The 11,278-nt window shown below is 37.3% G+C and overlaps 1 long non-coding RNA gene across 1 annotated transcript; it reads left to right on the top strand.

The window, feature by feature from the left end:
• The first annotated feature begins 5,329 nt into the window (after positions 1 to 5,329).
• On the top strand, positions 5,330 to 7,254 carry LOC131737310 (uncharacterized). The gene is made up of 3 exons (XR_009328924.1): positions 5,330 to 5,421; positions 5,508 to 5,564; positions 7,189 to 7,254. It is a non-coding gene; the product is annotated as an uncharacterized LOC131737310 (long non-coding RNA).
• The last annotated feature ends 4,024 nt before the right edge of the window (positions 7,255 to 11,278 follow it).

The following is an 11,278-nucleotide window of genomic DNA, read 5'->3' as shown; positions in this document are numbered from 1 at the left end:
GCAGACCATTTTACACTAGTGTGCTTCTACCTTCTACAAGCAGAACTGCAGTACCACCTGGTGGTAGAGTTTAACACACCCTGGGAATGAAGACCACTCTAACATGTAACGTGACCACACTCCCTCTCCCAGTCTCTCAGCTCTGACCTGTAGACCACACTCCCTCTCTCCCAGTCTCTCAGCTCTGACCTGTAAACCACACTCCCTCTCCCAGTCTCTCAGCTCTGACCTGTAGACCACACTCCCTCTCTCCCAGTCTCTCAGCTCTGACCTGTAGACCACACTCCCTCTCCCAGTCTCTCAGCTCTGACCTGTAAACCACACTCCCTCTCTCCCAGTCTCTCAGCTCTGATCTCTAGCTCACACAGCCTCCCAGCCCTTCAGTTATGAGCACTCCGAGTGACTTATTTTGATTTATGATGCCAGAATAATATCTCTGACATTGTTAAACAATTAGATGCAAAAGTGAAATAACCCAACCAAGACATTTTCAATATTGGCTACATTATTCAACATCAATATGTCAAGTGCTTACTTCTATGTGTAAAATATGCTCTGTATACAGTATATCAGCACCCACTACCTTCCACACTACAGCCCAATGTCTGTGTGTGTGTGTGTGTGTGTGTGTGTGTGTGTGTGTGTGTGTGTGTGTGTGTGTGTGTGTGTGTGTAATATGAGGTAACCAACAACAAAAACAGGTGTCTTAACCCGGCAAAGCAGAAGTTCTGTGAGGGGAGGTCAGTGAAACATGAAACCTATTTTAGTGCATTAGTAATAAACAGTACCTATATGAAGCTTTGTGCTTTGGATTTAAATCAATGCCATTTGCAGCAGCTCTACACTCGGCTGATGAATTCAAAGATCTAACACTGGCCAGCAAACTGAACTCCCCAATTCAGCAGGGGTTATACTCCCTAGCATCTCATTTGCGATCCGCAGCACATTCACAGAGACACAACACAGTGTAACCCCATCCACTTTCAGGGTAGGTTCAACCCAAAACCCAGGCATCAGGAAATGCAGCTACGTGTTTTTATTACAACCAATATACACACTAGAATTGTGAGGGTCTGGAACCAACTCCCCTGTAATGTTGTTGAAGCTGACACCCTGGGATCCTTCAAGAAGCTGCTTGATGAGATTCTGGGATCAATAAGCTACTAACAACCAAACGATCAAGATGGGCTGAATGGCCTCCTCTCGTTTGTAAACTTTCTTATGTTCTTATGTTCTTTCTTATGTTCTTATCAACAGAGCGTGTAACGTTCACTATAAAGACCCTTTTTTTCATAAAACATTTACGGATTCAAGTTGCTAAATTCTTTTTTTAAAAGCATTGGAGAAAACACATTCGAGCGTGAGACAGAGAATGCCGATCACCTGCCATGTACATAGGGTGTGTTCGCTATTCATAAAGCAGCACCAAACTACACAAGAAAAACACGAGAAGGGTAGGGTAAATTGTATGGAGCATTATAAGGGTCCAAATTAAATAGTTAATTTGTTAATTAATTTGCCAATTAATAAGTTAATTCTTAAATGAATTGGTCAATTCATAAGTCAATTGAACAAATTAATTTGGCACTTGAACTTTTTAAAGCCTATGTTTGAACATTGTCAATCACACGAGGCGGCGTCTACAATCGATAGTGCTGCCAACGGTTGAAACTTTATGCCTTAGTGATGTCACTGTGTTCCTAGCAGTGACGTGTAACTTTGGTTTCAAAAGTGAGGGGAGGGGCTGGGGGTCAGTTTCTGTAGCTGGGGAATGCATCAAGGTTATTCTGTCTGAAATAATTCATTATCTTACACAAGTATAACAAAGCATCGAATTCCTTGTATGTCTAATTAAAAGATCCAAAGACATTCCTGCGGCAATCATTTAAAACAATACATTGTTTGCACGATGTTGTCATGAGTGGTGCGTGTGGCAAATAGCTGTATTCAGTCACTTCTGAGTCATCAATGTGGCATAATGCAGATTTAATGAGAGGGATGAGAATTGCCCTTGAAATATATTTCTAGAAACACTGAGGTTTCCGCACAATTGAAATACTTAAAATAAATACAGTTTGGGTATTAGAATTGTGCTAGTATTGTATTGGTATAAGAAACGGGGGTTTTAAAAATGTTCAGCTTCCATCCACTTAATATGCAGGTGCTTGAACCTCAAACCGCAGTGTAACGGTGATACTAAATAACCTTTAATCGTGTTCCTGTTTACAGGTAACAACTCAACTTTACTATGATGATCGTTACGGCAATTGTTTATTTATTAGTTTAAACATGTTTAGTAAAATGTGACAGATTTTTTGGAAAATTGATAAACAGATGCGAGAGGCTGTGTGATGTATTTAAACACGCAGAATCATTTAGAATCAGTAATATATCGTCATTAATTTGGTATAATTGTGTAAAAAGTGGTAGTTGTTATTGATGTCTATTTGCACAAAGGTCAGTGTGATAACATCAGTAAATAACACTAGCTATGGTGATTACAGATTTAAACAATTTTTCTGTGTTTTGGATACAGTAGGTCACCGTCCTATCTTTGTCCACCCGCTTGCCATTTTCCGCTAACATTACTGTGATCTCAAGCGATATATAGATAGATAGATAGACAGATAGATAAAATTAAAATATCTTGTAAATAATTTGTAATTTATAAACGTGTATATATATATATATAAAGATATGCTGTTTTTTTGTTTGTTTATTTGACGAGTCTTTAGTCTATTTGATTAGGTTTTTGTTAAAGATATAACATAGGCTTCCCCTTTTCATTCTAATCTACAATCACTCCCTGCCAGCTTGAATGACACACCGCCTCCAACCACAAGTTTGGACTCAATACTACACGGATGTCCAGATAAATTAAAATAAGAAAGAGTAAGACCCCCAAATTAACATGAATAAATTATTAAATATATACATATTTTAGCCGTGTTTTCTCTCTACGTGTATGCTGCAGACCTTTTTCTTTTCTAATTACGTTAGGGATTCTTTTCCTCAGCGGAAGGTTAAATATCAGTTCAACGTAAATATAGGTTTTAATGTTTTTCTTTATGGGAAAATAAACACATAAATTGTTTCTAATAACGACACAGCCCTTTCGATGCGGGTTCTATCGTGTGGTAGATGACCTTGACTTTCTATGTGGGCTCTATAGTGTGGTAGATGGCCTTGATGCTCGGGACACATAACTGTGTGTGTGTGCTTTTAATGTAAAGACAGCAAAACGTGCTCAAGATGTCTAGCTCTGTTGCAAAGAACCTAAACCGAGACATCGTGTACAAAATGTTAATGTACCAAAGAATCTGGGCGAATCTGGTCTCTACAGCTGTTTTACTGGTGTGTAAGACAGAAAGGTAACATCTGTGTAGAATATTTTGGCTATAAATATGGATTGTACTGAATCTATACATACAGATATCATTTAGTTTTCTATATTTTTTCCTATAAATAAGATACCAAGAATACCAAGAGAATAATTATAAGGACTGAAATGCAATAGTACTAACCCTTTCATAATTTATGCCCCTGGGTTGATTAGGTGCATTAATCAATACTTCACCAATCTCATAGAATATTTTGTTTTCTTTAAATGTGCCCAGTGTGGACTTTTTGACTGCTTCTATGAAGGTAAAATATATATATTTTTGTCATTATAAGAATTGATGTGGTCTCCATCATTATTTAAAGTAAATGGCTTTAAATATCACTTTCTACTGCCTTGGTAATCAATATAAAAGGATCTTACAGTATAACAACGGATTATAAGAACATAAGAAAGTTTACAAACGAGAGGAGGCCATTCGGCCCATCTTGCTCGTTTAGTTGTTAGTAGCTTATTGATCCTAGAATCTCATCAAGCAGCTTCTTGAAGGATCCCAGGGTGTCAGCTTCAACAACATTACCAGCTTCAACAACATTATGTGTTTACTGGCAATCTTTTTTTTTTTTTTTTTTTTTTTTAATGTAAATTGAAGCATATTGAGTTTGCATTTAATCATGGTTTACATTTAAGCATTTGAGCATGAAAGAAAATGCAATAGCCTAAGGTTCCTGAGGGCTCAAATGCTATTAGAATATAAATATTAAAATAAATAAAAGGTTTTTTATATTTTTTTCCCCAAATTTTATGAAGCGCTAGTTTTTATCCAGTTCCATGGAGCGCTTTAACTATACCCTTCTTTCCACAGGGTTCATACACTTTTTCAACATCAAAATTCCATACATTTTCCAGACCTTTTCCAGACTTCCATTTGTTTTTCACAGACTTGTGTTTTAGTTAGTTTCTACTAGTTTTTCGATAGTTATCCACATAGGCGGGCAGCCGCAGAGCATATAGCTTTTTGATCAGAGTAAAAGTTGCACTTGGTTTTCTAAAAGTATTTGTCAGAATCTGGAGGTGCATATCTAGCAAGAGACAATGCAGGTATGCAAAAGAGAAGTGAGATACAATCTAAGAAATGTCCAATATCTGAGAACTACTATTTACAAAGAGAATATAAAAAGTTGTAAACTGCAAGTATACTTGTGCCAAGTATAATGGTACCAATAGTATACTAAAACCAGACAATGTTGGCACAAGTAAACTTGCAGTATATTACTTTTTTGTAAGGGATGATATTGGATTCTGATCCAAACTTCTTTATACCCTCTGTTAAATGTTGAACACTATGGGAGGAGAAAAATAACAAAAATAAATAACAAAGGTGCATGCATTATATATTAAAATGTGCAAGTGTCATATATTAAACATACAAGACAGTATACCCTAGCTATAACAACCCTGTTTGGGTCCAAAGCCTTTTGTTCGCTATAGTAAAAGGACAATCCAAAACTAACAATATAAGCTGCTGGAGTAAGTTAACGAAGTCACTCTGGATAAAGGCATTAGCTAAATTATTAATAATATCAGTACTGTTTTTATTCTTTGATTTCTTTATTATTACAGTATTTGTCACTACTACCAATAAAAAAAAAAAAAAAAAAATAATAATAATAATAATAATAATAATAATAATAATAATAGCAATAAGATTGTGAATACAAGTAGAGTTACAAGTACAGTACCTATTTGTGGCGTGCTGCATCCAGTATTCTGGTTATGTCCTATTCGTTGAAGAACACAGTCCGGTTTTGACCCGAGACTGTTGCTGCACTCGGTACTGTAAGTTACAAGTGTAGCGGGTGGGACTCGAATTCTACGCATCTGTAGGTAATTGAGTGATAATTACGGCTAGTCAATGAACAATCTTGGACTAAATAAAAGCCACTCACTGCAGCTGTGTGGACAAGCTTTTCTTTTGGGTCCGTGTGTTGTTTGTTTGGATTCAGCCGTGACTGGACGTGTGTGTCCCCTGTTGTTACTACGACTACTACTACTACTACTACTACTACTACTTGGAGCGGGTAAGCTAATTTTGCTTTTTAGTTCCCTTCCCGGTGGGAGTTTAGCATTGTGAACATTTTTTTAAATAGTTTTTTCTTGTTTATAGTTACTGAACAGGACAGACGTGGAATGTTGTGCCTTGTATAGCCGCGTCTGCCTGGAGGTAATGTTTTGTTTTAAATTGGTATTTTGTTTGATTTTGATTGTAAGTGGTTGATACTAATTTTCTTTTGTATTTGCTTTTTGTAGGTTTTTAGTGTCAACCACCGTTTCTTTTACACCGTTTCTTTTCTATTGTGATTGTTTTTGGTGTGTGTCATTTTGTTTATTTCTAGTTTATTATTGGTTTATAGGCTATTTAAGGCCACTGTTTCCCGTGTTAGATCACATGGTTGTTTTGGGCATTTACTACTGTTATAGTCTTATTAGAACTTGTTGTTCTGAAGGATTTGGGTTGGTGTTAATAACAGTAGAAGTAGGCCACGATAGTTGAGTGGTTTAGGCAAACAGTGTCCTTTTTCTTTTTTTCTGTCTTGTTTGTTTTGTGTGTATGCTGGGCAGGTAGTAACTTTTCTTGGCAGTATAATGTTATTTATTATTATTATTATTATTATTATTATTTATTATTATTATTATTATTTATTTCTTAGCAGACGCCCTTATCCAGGGCGACTTACAGTCGTAAAGAAGATAACAGTGTCAGTGATAGTTACATCAGGATATAATTAAATACAAAATACTACAGATTAAATAACAACTGTGACAGATTACAGTACCTTAAAGTACAGGATTAAATGCAGTAAAATAGGGAGCAGATAAGAGCAAGTAAAGTGCATTAAGAGAGGGAAAAGAGGAGTTCTACAGGTGCTGTCTGAAGAGGTGAGTCTTGAGGAGGCGCCAGAAGGTGGTCAAGGACTGGGCAGTCCTGACATCTGTAGGAAGGTCATTCCACCACTGCCAGGCGAGGGTGGAGAAGGAGCAGGCTCTGGAGGCAGGGGAGCGTAGAGGAGGTACAGCTAGTCTTCTAGTCCAGGAGGAGCGGAGAGGTCGAGTGGGGGTGTAGGGAGAGATGAGGGTCTGGAGGTAGCTGGGTGCAGTCTGGTCAAGGCATCTGTAGGCGAGTCTTGAACTGGATGCAAGTGGTGATCTGGAGCCAGTGGAGTGAGTGGAGTTGCATGGGAGAAGCGAGGCAGAGAGAAAACCAGGCGAGCAACGGGGTTCTAGATGAGCTGGAGCGGACGGGTGGCGGACGCAGGGAGGTCAGCCAGGAGGGAGTTGCAGTAGTCTAGGCGGGAGAGTACCAGGGCCTGGACCATGAGCTGGGTGGAGTAGTTGGTGAGGAAGGGTCGGATTCTTCGTATGTTGCTCAGGAAGAATCGGCAAGTGTGTGCCAGAGTGGAGATGTGCTGGGAATAAGAGAGGCAGGGGTCCAGGGTGACTCCGAGATACTTAGCTGAGGAGGAGGGAGAGAGTGTGGTAGATTCCAGAGGAATGGAGATAGAGATGGGAGGAGAAGGGAAAGAAAAGGAGGTCAGATTTAGAGAGGTTGAGTTTGAGGTGATGTGAGTGCTATTTCCTTTGGCTCCCAGTGGTTCTTTGTAGTACTTTGCGTTCCCGGGATCATCATAGTATGTGATTTGATTTTGTTATTTACTTTACGATCATTGTACGATAGTATTGATTTATTTGTGTTTGTTTTATGTTGGTGCACTGAGATTTTGATTGGTTTATTGTTTTTCACTGATTTTGTGTTCTTGTGTGGTTTTGTTTGTTTCTTTTTTATTTAGGATTCCCAGGTGCTACTGCTGTCAAGGGCGCTAGGATCATTTGATTTGTAGCATTGTATTACTCTTTTTGTGTGTGTTTTCTTCCTAGGATTCATGACCTCTCTTTCTAGTGGACATAAGTGGTACTACCAGTGCCTGGCTACATAATTGTATTTTGTCAATTATTTTTTTATATTTTTGTTAATAAAATTAATTTTTGTACTTTTAATACCTGCCTCCTTGGTGTTCATTTAATGGAATGGATTTGAGTGGGGAACCTAACCTTAACCTTCTGGGAGTTAACTTTTGCTATTAAACTGATTGGTTAATTCATATTTTGATACTGGTACATCAGGGCTCCTCTTGCTCCTGGTAAATTTAAGAGGTGGCGTAGTCGAATCTTACTGTAGCAATAGTAACTAAGTTAACCCCCGCCCCGCAAGCAAGCACCATACATTTAAAATAAAATTACTGGTACATTGTATTAATCGCATTAAAGAAATAAAAAAACAATGTTAACATGCTACGTTTATACACACCATAGGGGCTACAGAAAGCGTTTTTAAAAAAGTCAGTGATAACTATCGTATTCGATTTTTTTTTTTTTTATTAGATTTTTTTTTCCTGGGTTGGGGAAATACCGTTAACGATTTAATAAAGGTAACAACAAGATAAAGAAATGTGAATCTTGGTGAGCAGAGTACAGTAGCTTGTAATTCCAGTATGTAACTTCATTTAAAAAATCATAGCCTTCAATATAAATGTTTATACTTTGGCTGTCATAGTGTCTATTTTACCCTTCGTTTCACTGGAGCAGACAGAGTCATGTGACATACCAGTGCGCTGACTGGATAGGATTGCTTGAGTTGTCAGGGGTGTTACACAGGGCAATCCTCGCGGGATTTGGTCGCAAGCAATATAGTTGAAATCAGCTGCTCAATTTTGGTGTAGTTGGTGTATTTTATTCAGTATTTTTTTTTGTTTGTTTAAATACAGAGAATTCTATGACCAGGATGACATACACAAGATAAGAGGTATATAAATGTTTGTAAATGCTGCTCTGTGAATGGTTGTGATTTAATGTATAAACAGGTTTTCCAAGAATCCGAACATCATATGGTGTCCATGAATCTGTCTGGCATTTCGCTCCTCCTTATTTTTGTTTACTGGTCCCTTCCCCCTGCTGGCCAGTAGCACATTGTCTGTGAAGTTTATCATAAAATATGACATACATCAGGGGTGTCCAATCCTGGTCAAGGAGGGCTTTTGTTCCAACTGTACCCTAAATTACTTAAGTGGGCTAATTTACTGAATCAATTGAGTAATTTAGGGCACAGTTGCAACAAAACTCAAGAGGAACACTGGCCCTCCCGGACCAGGATTGGCCAACCCTGACATACAATATGCATATATAAGGCAAAAAACACAGCTAACAATATGATCTACTCATTTTCTGCAGACAGACGTTTTGTCTTATTATTTACGTTGAGTCTTACTATATTTTTTCTGCCTACTTGGTTGGACTACTCAATGTTAATTTAGGTAAGGAAGTCCAAGACTAGTGCTAATTGGGATCTGTGAAACCAGCTACAAATTAACCACAGAATACCAATAATACAATAATTTAAAACCTCAAAGTTATTTTAAACACTTACCCCATTTGTTCCCTTCTCAGTCCAAGAGATTGGTACACATTCAACTGAATTATCTCTGAAATAGCACCACAGCGTATGCCATGGTTCTCCTATAAAATAAATAAACAAATATAAATTAAGAGGCTGGCTACACAGTATGCAGATTGAGCACAGGTTACAGGTTTTGGTTTATACCTTAGTAGTTGTGAAGAAGTGGAAGAGATATAATGCTGTTGCCCTGGTCTAGCATCACACATTTATTGGTCAGTAATTTTGCTTTGTATATTTATATTGTGTAGCCTAGTTATGTTTGTCCACTTTGTAGAAGCCTAATATGCAAGCATTGCAGGGTTGCATGTATAAAGCCTCCTTTGAATAATACACCCTGCATTTGTATTTTTCCTCAGGTTGGTCCTCCACACAAACAACTTCACAATATTTCCCATCACTTGTTCTAAAGGTATTTTCTGGTCTTTTTTTGATGAATTATTGTGTTTGGGGTTAACTTGTCGTCTTCGTGGATGGTTTCTTCAAAAATTATTTTCACAATCTGTGTAGCTGGATTTTTTCATGACCTTACTTTTTTTTTTTTTTTTTTTAGATGTTGTATGTAATTTTCAACTTTCCATGAAGCACAGTGGTCAAGGCCACCAAAGTTGTCCCTTTGAAGGCGTATCAGGCAATGTACATTGTAGACTAGTAACTCTCGTCCATAGAGCTCTTCACCCTTGCTCACAAAATGTAACAGTAATTGGTGAGCATAATTCCCATACTGTGCAGCTAGTTTATAGTTCACTAAAATACAAATTGAAACATGAAGTGTCATGAAATGATTGTAATTGTCTTGGGAGTACATCTTTAAGGACAAATTGCCCAGTATATAACAAGAATTGCTGGAATTCTGTTGCTTTCCATCGGTCAACCTCATTTAGTCCTCTGGGCTTTCTGGCAAATTCTCTTGGAATGTACTTCTGTGTATTAATGAGACTGGTACTGATCTGTGCAATTTTACCTGCTGAAAGTCTACAGTGACCTTTTAGTCCTCTAATCCAAACAAGCAGTAATCTCTTCATGACACCCAAACAAACTTGGTGGAGATAGTCTAGTGGGAATTCGTCTTTCATATCCACACCATGTAACTCAAGAAAAGGAGATATTCCCTCATGGTGCTCTTCTTGTGAACAGTTACGGAAATCTGCATCAGTTCTCAGTACTACATTTTCTATGATTGAATATGTAATCCTTCCAACATACTGTCCTCTTTCACACCATTTATCACTTTCATAATACCCACAATGAAGTATAGTGGCCTTAACCAGTGCCCTTGCTTGTGCATCACAAATGATGCATTTTACACATACTTCAAGCTGTTTTCTTTCAAATTCAATGCCCTCTAGAATTACAAAAAGTATCTTGCAAAGTCGAGGTTTGATGGTTTGCTCTGACCAACAGTAATACCATTGCTGGAGTTATATTTGTGATGCAACACAAAACTGGCCAAACAGAGGAATTAGTGCTCTTGAAAAGAAGTAATCTGTCTACGTTAAGTGACAAAACGAAACTATTTACATCATTAAGGCTTTGTTTTGGTAACTTCTTTAAGCAACAAGTAAGCATCATGTTTAGCCCAAAATGAAAATAGTTCATGTCTGAAACAGATGTGATTTCTACAGTCCTTAATGTTTTTAACAATGTTCGTGCATTGACAGGAATATCAGGATGATCGTGTCTCTATTTTAAGTAGAATGTCGACTGCAACACCTTTGACCTCATTCTTATTTGTCCATCCCCGTATTTCTTCAATAAGTGTGTCTGGTGTTTTCTCACTTGATTCACTTTCTGATTTACATACAAATGGAGCTTCCTTGTCAATAAGATCCCATGCATTGTTACCACAATAATCACAGTTCATTTCATCATATTGATCATTGTCATAACGATTAACTTAATCATGATTGGCATGGTGATTACATTCTTGAATTCCTGTCACATCCTCTGATATCTCATTTTCAGAAGAACTTTCCTCACTCAGACCGCAAGCATCAGCTACAATTTGTTGCTTTTTTCTCTTTTCAGAGATCCATTTTCTGTTGTATTCCTGTTTCCTCTTTTGACATCCATACATTTTTTTCACCTATACAAATAATAAAATGTAAAATGTAATAAAAACAGATTTCTGAATAAAGACAGATCAATCTGTTCCACTATTATATATGTGTATATATATATATATATATATATATATATATATATATATATATATATTGGGCAAGTGTATGTATTGAGTTTTTGTACCAGTAAGTATCCAACTAATTATATTTTCTTCAATTAATATTTATGATGAATTCAGTAGACCAATGGTCCTCAATTATGGTCGTAAGAACATAAGAAAGTTTACAAACGAGAGGAGGCCATTCAGCCCATCTTGCTCGTTTGGTTGTTAGTAGCTTATTGATCCCAGAATCTCATCAAGCAGC

This window comes from Acipenser ruthenus, chromosome 6 (genome assembly GCF_902713425.1).
Source record: "Acipenser ruthenus chromosome 6, fAciRut3.2 maternal haplotype, whole genome shotgun sequence".
NCBI lineage: Eukaryota > Metazoa > Chordata > Actinopteri > Acipenseriformes > Acipenseridae > Acipenser > Acipenser ruthenus.
This window is presented reverse-complemented; position numbering and strand designations above follow the sequence as displayed.